Here is a 9,045-nt window from a genome sequence, read left to right on the forward strand (position 1 = left end):
AGGACAACCTTTTCAACCCAGGGATCAATTTAGTGAACCTTCGCTGTACTGCCTCCAATGCAAATATATTCTTTCTTATGTGTGGAGACAAATGCTGCACACAGTACTCCAGATACGGTCTCACCAAAACCATTTACAACTGCAGCAAGACTTCTTTATTCTTGTACTCCAATCCCTTTGCAATAAGGCCAACATGCTATTTTCTTTCCTAACTGCTTGCTGCACCTGCATGCTAATTTTCTGAAAATGTAACAATTCTATTCAAGAAAGGGAAACAAAGTTGGAAACTTATAGACCAATTAGCCTAATATCTGTCATTGAGAAAATGTTGAAATCCATTATCAAAAAATAGATAGCAGGGCATTTAGACAAACATAATACAATTGGGCAGAGTCAAAATGGTTTTATGAAGGGGAAATCATGCTTGAAAATTTTATTAGAGTTCTTTGAGGGTGTGACAAGCAAGGTGGATAAAAGGGGAACCAGTAGATATAATGTATTTGGATTTTCAGAAGACATTCCTAAGGTGTCACATAAAAAGTTACTACACAAGATAAGAGTTGGATAATGGTGTTGGTGGGGATATATTAGCACAGAATGAGGGCTGACTAGCTGACAGAAAACAGATTCAGGGTAAATGGGTCATTTCTAGGTTGGCAAATTGTAGTTAGCAGGATGCCACAGGGATTAGTACTGACCTCAACTATTTACAATCTACATTGATGAATAACTTGGATGAAGGAACAGAGTACATTGTAGCCAATTTGCTGATGTTAGGTTGGAAAGTAAGTTATGAGGAGGACACAAAAAATTTGCAAAGGGATATAGATAGGTTAAGTGAGTGGACAAAAATTTGGCAGATGGAGTATAAAAGGGGAAAATGTGAGATTAACCACTTTGGTAGGAAGAATAGCAAAACAAAATATTATTTAAATGGGGTGAGAAGCTCTTTTTGCCTTGTTTTGGGTATGATTATTCTGGATCTGGCCAGCAGAATATCATCTTCTCATAGACCAATACTACCATATTGGTGGCAATGTTTGCTGTATCTTATCCAGCCATCCCTGGATCACTTGTTGAGAAAGCATTTGTAACTCTTCATTTTTGCTGATCTCATCTCTAATTTGACTCAGTTTCGGTGGTATGTTCACTAGGGAATGGATCTTTATACCAAAATCTTTTGTTGCATGTTTCTACTGTGTTAGCAACAGACATAGGGCATCTATCAGCACCATTTCTCTTCCTGGCTTGCATTTCAGAGTGAATTTATAACTCTAAAGCCTCAAAAGTAACTTCTGAGGTCTTGCTGGTGCTCTACGCAGATTTTTCTTGTAGATCTGCTCTAGTGGACAATGATTCTTCTCCTCTATGAACTTTCTCCAATAGAGATATGTATAGAATTTCACATATCCATACACAACTGCCAAAAGCTCTCCATGTTCATGTATCTGGTCTCAGCTGATGGAAGTGAATGCTATCTTGTACAAGGGCCGCTCCCAGTCCTTTCATAGAAGCATCTACATGCAGGTTTCTCTGTTGTAGTATAACAGACTTGTTTCCTTGCATTCTACTTATTTGAGTTTGCTGAAACTGCTCCCATGTGACTCTGACCACTGGTACTCAACATATCCCAACAGCTGTAGTAGGTTTTCTGTGTGTACTGACATGAGGTATAAAATAACTCATGTACCAGATCAAACAAAAGAAACTTCTCAACTCTTCCTTGTCTCTTGGAACTTCCTGTGACTTTCAGGATTCAGCTTGTCTCCATCAGGTGTGTACACCATTCCAAAGAACTCTCATTCTGGCACCTTTACAATATATTTGTTTGCATTTAGTTTCCTGGTTCTCTGTATGGCTTCATTTAGATGATCATGATCTTTTCCATTTTTTTTTATTTGTTCATTGGATGTGGGCATCGCCGTCTAGGCCAGCATTTAATGCCCATCCCTAATTGCCCTTGTTCAGAAGGCATTTAAGAGCCAACCACATTGCTGTGGGTCTGGAGACAAGGTAAGGACAGCAGATTTCCTTCCCTAAAAGGGCAATAGTGAACCAGATGGTGTTTTATGACAATCAACAATGGCTTTGTGACTATCATCAGGATTCCAATTCCAGTTTTTTTATTGAATTCAAATTTCACTATCTGCCATGGTGGGATTTGAATTCAGGTCCCCAGAACATTACCCTGGGTTTCTGGAATACCATTCCAGTGACAATACCACTATGCCACCACCTCCCCATGGGTCTGGATATCATCAGCTATGCTGACTGCACCTTTGCATCCTCTGTATGTCTTGTTTGTTGTCTGCTGGAACACATTCTTGTCTCACTTTAGGCCAAAACATAAAGGCAGGAATTTGTAATGACCAAAGGGTGAGTTGAATGTTGTCAACAGTGAAGATTCCTCATCAAGCTTCAAGTTCCAGTAGTCTTTTCTGGCATCAAGCTTGCTGAAAACATTTGCCCCACCAGTGTTGGCGTGATCTCTTCCAATGTTGGATTAGGGTAGTGATTCCTTTTTATTGTTTGATTAAGATCTTTGGAATCCAGGCAATTTCTTAGCCATCCTTTTGGCTTTTCTCTCACCATGATGGAATTTACCCAATCTGTAGCCTCTGTGATTCTGGTGATCACTTTCTTTTCCTCCATCTCTTGGAGCTCTCTTTCAAACTTTCCTTTCAGTTCTATTGGTACTTTGTGGGGTCAATACTGATGTGATACACAAAATCTTCAAAGCGACCGACAATCTCATCAAAACACTCTGGTTACATATGTACCAGAGCTTCCTTACTTCCAGTTGGAGGGTGCTTTTCATTGGGTGCACTACATTCAACCCTTAAAGCTGCATATTTTACCTCATGGGTACTGAGAAAAGCTGCAGTTCTTCACAACTCCTCAACCCCAGGATAGCAGAGCCACCCGTATGAGTGAGGTAGGACATCCAGTTAACAACTTTTCCTTTGTGCGTCCCTCTAAGTTAGATTGTTCCTAGCTGTCAAATCTCAGTTCCCTAGTATGCCATTAGCATGATGGTTTCAAAGCATCTTTCCTTGGGTATCCATCTTCTTTCAGATTTTCAAGGAAGATCTTCTGGTATAGTCTGAGTAATTTCTGAATGATATTACTCTGTGCATCAGTATCAAGCTTTAGCTACAGATTTATGATCGTGGGGTCATTTCTCATCCTCTCCCTGATCTGATTGGTTGGGTGAATTTCTTTTCTGTGGGAAAGATTGCATCCATCCATTTCGTGCAGTTATATGGTTCCTATGTCTATTGTGTTCAGAAACTGGTCACCTTCTTCCAAGGAATGGATATTTTAGTTTATTTTCCTTCTCATTTGCCCTGTTGCTCTACCTCTGATAACTTACTTATCTTCTCCTTTCTTTGTTCTGCACATCTTTTCCCAGGGATGTGTCTTTCCACAAGCTCTGGGCCAGGATTTTTTGGATGGCGATGCTTCCCTTCCTCCCACCTGAAGAGTTGGAATTGATGGAGAATGCATTTCCACTGATGTTGGCTGCTCACAGCCATTTAATGCTCTAAAGAACATTCATTAGCTGGAAGTATTCTACGAACATACTAACACATGAATTAGAAACAGGAGTAGGCCACTCGGCCCCTCGAGCCTGCTCTGCCATTTAATAAGATCATGGCTGATCCTACCTTCACATCTACCCCCAATAACCTTTCACCTCCCCTTGCTTATCAATACTCTATCTACCTCTGCTTAAAAATAATCAAAGACACTGCTTCCACCACCTTTTGAGGAATAGTTCCAAAGACTCATGACCCTCAAAAAATTTCTCCTTATCTGTGTCTTAAATGGGCGACCTCTTATTTTTAAATAGTGACCCCTTGTTTTAGATTCTCCCACAAGAGGAAGCATCCTCTTCACATTGACCTTCTCTTGACCCCTCAGGATATGTTTCATTCAAGTTGCCTCTTACTTTTCTAAACTTCAGTAGATACAAGCCTAGCCTGTCGAATCTTTCCTCATAAGACAACCCACCCATTCCTGGTGTTAATCTGGTAAACCTTCTCTTAACTGCTTCCAATGAATTTATATCCTTCCTTAAATAAGGAGATAAATACTGTACATTGTACTCCAGATGTGATCTCACCAATGCTCCATATAACTGAGGCGTAACCTCTCTACTTTTGTATTCAATTCGCCTTGTAATAAATGATGACTTTCGATTCGCTTTCCTAATTACCTGCTGTAACTGCATACTAACATTTTGTGATTCATGCACCAGGGCACCCAGATCCCCCTAAATCTCAGAGCTCTGCAATCTCTCACCATTTAGATAATAAGCTTCTTTTTTATTATTCCTGCCAAAATAGACAATTGCACATTTTCCAACAATGTGCCAGATCTTTGCCCATTCACTTAACCTATCTATAATTGCTTTGTAACCTCCTCATGTCCTCTTCACATCTTACTTTCCAACCTATCTTTATGTCATCAGCAAACTTAGCAACCATATCATTGGTCCCTTCATCCAAGTCATTTATATAAATTGTAAAAAGTTGAGGCCCTAGCACCGATCCCTGTGGCACACCACTCATTACATCTTGCCAACCAGAAAATGATCTGTTTTTGTCTACTCTGTTTCCTACTAGTTGGCCAATCTTCTATCCATGCCAATATGTTAATAAACTTTTATTTTTCACAATAACCTTTGATGTGACGCTTTATCAAATGCCTTCTGGAAAGTACAGCACATCCATCAGTTCCCCTTTATCTATGGCATATGTTACTCCTTCAAAGAACTTCAATAAATTGGTTAAACATGAGTTCCCTTTCACAATACAAGTTGACTCTGCCTGTTTGCATTGAATTTTTCCAAGTGCCCTGCCATAACACCTTTAATAATTGCTTCTAACATTTTCCCTATGACATGTTAAGCTAACTGGCCTGCAAGTTCCTGCTTCCTGACTCCCTCCTTTTTTGAATAAAGGAGTTACATTTGCTATTTTCCAATCTAATGGATCCTTCCCCAAATCTAGGGAATTTTGGAAAATTACAACCAATGCATCAACTATCTCACTATCCACTTCTTTTAAGACCCTTGGATGAAGTCCATTGGGACCTAAGCATTTGTCAACATGCATTTCCAACAATTTGCTAAGTACCATTTCCCTGGTGATTATTTTTCTTGAGTTCCTCCCTCCCTTCCATTTCCTGATTTATAGCTATTTCTGGAATGTTACTTGTATCCTCTACAGTAAAGACCAATACAAAATACCTGTTCAGTTTATCTGCCACTTCCTTATTTTCTGTTATTAATTCCCCAGACCCACCTTCTATAGGACCCATGCTGACTTTGTTAGTTTTCATTTTTTTAAATAGTTATGGAAACTCTTACTATCTGTCTTTATATATTGAGCTAGTTTTCTCTCGTACTCTAATTTTAACAACCTCATCAATCTTTTAGTCATTCTTTGTTGTTTTTATATTCTGTCCAATGTTCTGACGTGCCACCTATCTTTGCACAATTATATGCTTTTTCTTTAAGTTTGATACTATCATTGACTTTTTTAGCTAACCACAGAAGGTGGGTCCTCCTCTTGGAATTTTTCTCTCTTGTTGGAAGGTATCTATTCTGTGCACTCTGAAATATCCCCTTAAATTTTTGCCACGGCATCTTTATGTACCTATCCCCTAACCTAATTTACCAGTTTACTTTAGCTAGTGCTGCTTTCATGGTGTCATAATTGCCCCTATTTACATTTAAATTACTAGTCTTAGACCCACACTTTTCTCCAACAAACTGAATGTAAAACTCAATCATATTATGATCACTGCTATCCATGGGCACATTAACTACAAGGTCATTAATTAAACCTATCTCGTTGCACAATACCAGGTCTAATATAGCCTGCTCCCTGGTTGGTGCCAGAAACTGTCCCGAAAACATTCTATGAATTCCTCATCTTGGCTAGCTTTGCCCATCTGATTTTTCCAGTCTATACTTAGATTAAAATCCCCTATGTTTATTGCCATACCTTTCCTGACAAGCTCCCATTATTTCCTCCTTTATACTCTGTTCTACCATATGGTGACTGTTAGGGGGCCTATACATCACTCCCACAAGTGACTTCTTGCCTTTATCATTTTTGTCTCTACCCAAACTGCTCCTACATCCTGGTTTCCTGAAACTAGGGCATCTCTCCTATTGTGCTAATAACATATTTAGTTAAGAGATTCTGCTTTTTAATTAAGTGTCTGACTCCTCATACTGGCTACGCAGAACCTCTTTCCTAGTTCTACGTTTGTCATTGGTGGAGCTACGTGGACCACGACAACTGGATCCTCTCCCTCCCATTGCAAGTTCCTCTCCAGCCCTGAGCAGCTGCCTGAGACCTAGCACTGGGCAAGCAACACAGCCGTCTGGACTCTCTTTTTTTGCAGAGAACTGTATCAATCCCCCTCACGATATTGTTGCCTATCACCACTTCATTTCTATTTGTTCCTGCCCCAACCCCCTGCTTGAATGGCTTTCTGTACCAAGGTGCCATGGTCAGTCATTTCATCCACTCTGCAGCCCCCACTCTTATACAAACAAGCTAAGAGGACCTCAAACCTGTTGGACAATTGCAAAGGCTGAGGTTCCTGCACTCTTGCCCTCTGTGCCCCTTTACCTGCCTCACTTGCAGTCGCATCCTCCTGTCTCTGACCACTGACCAAATCAGGAGATCCTATCCTAAGTGGTGTGACTGCTTCCTGGTACAAAACATCCAGGTAACGTTCCCCCTCCCTGATGTGTCTCAGCATCTGCAGCTTGGCCTCCAGCTCAATGACTGAGCCAAAGCTCCACAAGCTGCAAAAACTAACTGCAGACCTGTTTGCCCTGGATCACGCTGGCATCCAGGAGCCCTCACATGCTGCAGTCTTGACACATCACCTGCCCTGCCATCCTTAATATGTTATAATTAACCATTTAATTGTATTATTCAATTATTTATTTTCCTGTTTTATTTATTTGATTAAGCTTGCCCCTAGTTCCTTTACTATTTTAAACCTTAGGAATAGAATAGACATTACCCACTTATCAGATACTCAAAAAAACAGTTAACTTCTTACCCTTTAGTAGAGTAAGCGCCAATTCCTACAGAAAGTTAGAAAAAGCAAAAATAAAAGGAAAGGAACACCTCCTTCCTCAATCCCCCACTTACCAAATTCCCAGAAAAACACTCAGTTCCAAACTGCACTCATTTACAAGGCTGCACTAAAGACCCCTGAATTTAGAGTAAACTGAATTGCAGTTACCGAAACCAGATTAAACCAGTTAGCTAATTAACCACTCAGCTCTCTCAGTAGACTGTACTTATCCTGCCTAAGGCTGGCAGAAATTTACTCTACTCACTTACACAGTACTTTCCAGTTACTGCTAATTGGGCACATGCAGTGCAGCTGAGGTAACTGGGTGAAGACTTGGGCCTGAATTTCACGCTTGGGGTGCACGCCAAGTTGTCAGGAGCGAAAGCTCCCGGCCGCAGTCGCAATGCAAATGTGATTCACACTGGATGGCCAATTAAGGTCCATCCAGAGTGAAATGTGCCCTCTCAGTGGCCAGGAAGGGGCAGGCTGGGGTGGGAGACCGTCAGCTCTGGGTCTAATGGTGACCTGGTGGGCACTTAAAACTGGCAGAGGCAGGTCCCTGAAGGTTGCCGGGGGAGAATCTTCCTAGTCTGTCCAGGAAACTGGAACAATGGCCTTACCAGCGGTTGGAAGCATCAGCTGATCTTCTCTGGAAACTAATCCAGTAACACACTAAAATGTTACTGTATCCTTGGTGGACCCCAAAGATCAAGAATTTTCTCAGTGCGGCTCTCACTCTGCTGCCATGCCTCTTGCTGAAAGTGTGGCAGAAATTCTATTTCTTCTCTTTGAATAATTCCTCCTTCATGCCTTTTCTTTAGTTGCCATATTCTCCATTTTACCACCAAAACATTACAAATCACTTATGTACAGGCTTGCTTCTATTTATTAGAATAGAAAATTTGAATAATTTCTCAGTTAACTTATTGCGGTTAGTTAAACTGGTGAAATTAAACCTTGGGTCTAATCATTCAGCCATTGGCTAATGAAGCAAAACTAACCAAAGTGCCTTTACTCTCAAGATATTTTCCCCATGAAGTTTAAGGATGAATAAAATGTTGAGTTTGGTTCTTCCACATGTCTATGTTAGGCATGGAGGCCTTCTGTTCTGCCATGTTTTGTTAATCTGTTTACTGGTGTGACTATTTTCCATAAGACCATAAGACGTAGGAACAGAAGTAGGCCATTTGGCCTATCCAGTCTGTTCCACCATTCCATGAAATCATGGCTGATCTGATAATACTCACCTCCACTTTCCTGCATTTTCCCCATCACCCTTGATTTCATTACTGAATAAAAACCTTTCTATCTCAGCCTTGAATATAATTAATGACCCAGCCTCTACAGCCCCCTGCAGTAAAGAATTCCATCGATTCACTACCCTCTGTGAGAAGAAATTCATCCTTATCTCAGTCTTAAATGGGTGACCCCTTACTCTGAGATTATGCCCTCTGGTCTTAGACTCTCCCACAAGGAGAAACAATCTCTCAGCATCTACCCTGTCAAGACCCCTAAGAATCTTATATGTTTCAATAAGGTCGCCTCTCATTCTCCTAAACTCAAATGAGTACAGGTCCAACATACTCAACCTCTCCTCATGAGAAAATCTCACCATCCCCGGGATCAACCTAGTGAACCTTCTCTGGACTGTCTCCAATTTCCTTAGATAAGGAGAATAAAACCGTTTACAGTATTCTAGGTGAGTTCTAACAAGTGCATTATATAGCTTTAGCAAGACTTCCCTATTTTTATATTCCATTGCCTCTGAAATAAAGGCCAACATTCCATTTGCCTTCCCTATTACCTGCTGAACTTGTATGCATGAGGACCCCTAAATCCCTCTGAGCTGCAGCATTCTTCAGCCTTTCTCCATTTAAATAATATTCAACTCCTCTATTCTCTCTGCCAAAGTGCATTACCTCACATTTTCCCACA

Source organism: Carcharodon carcharias, chromosome 5 (assembly GCF_017639515.1).
Source record: "Carcharodon carcharias isolate sCarCar2 chromosome 5, sCarCar2.pri, whole genome shotgun sequence".
NCBI lineage: Eukaryota > Metazoa > Chordata > Chondrichthyes > Lamniformes > Lamnidae > Carcharodon > Carcharodon carcharias.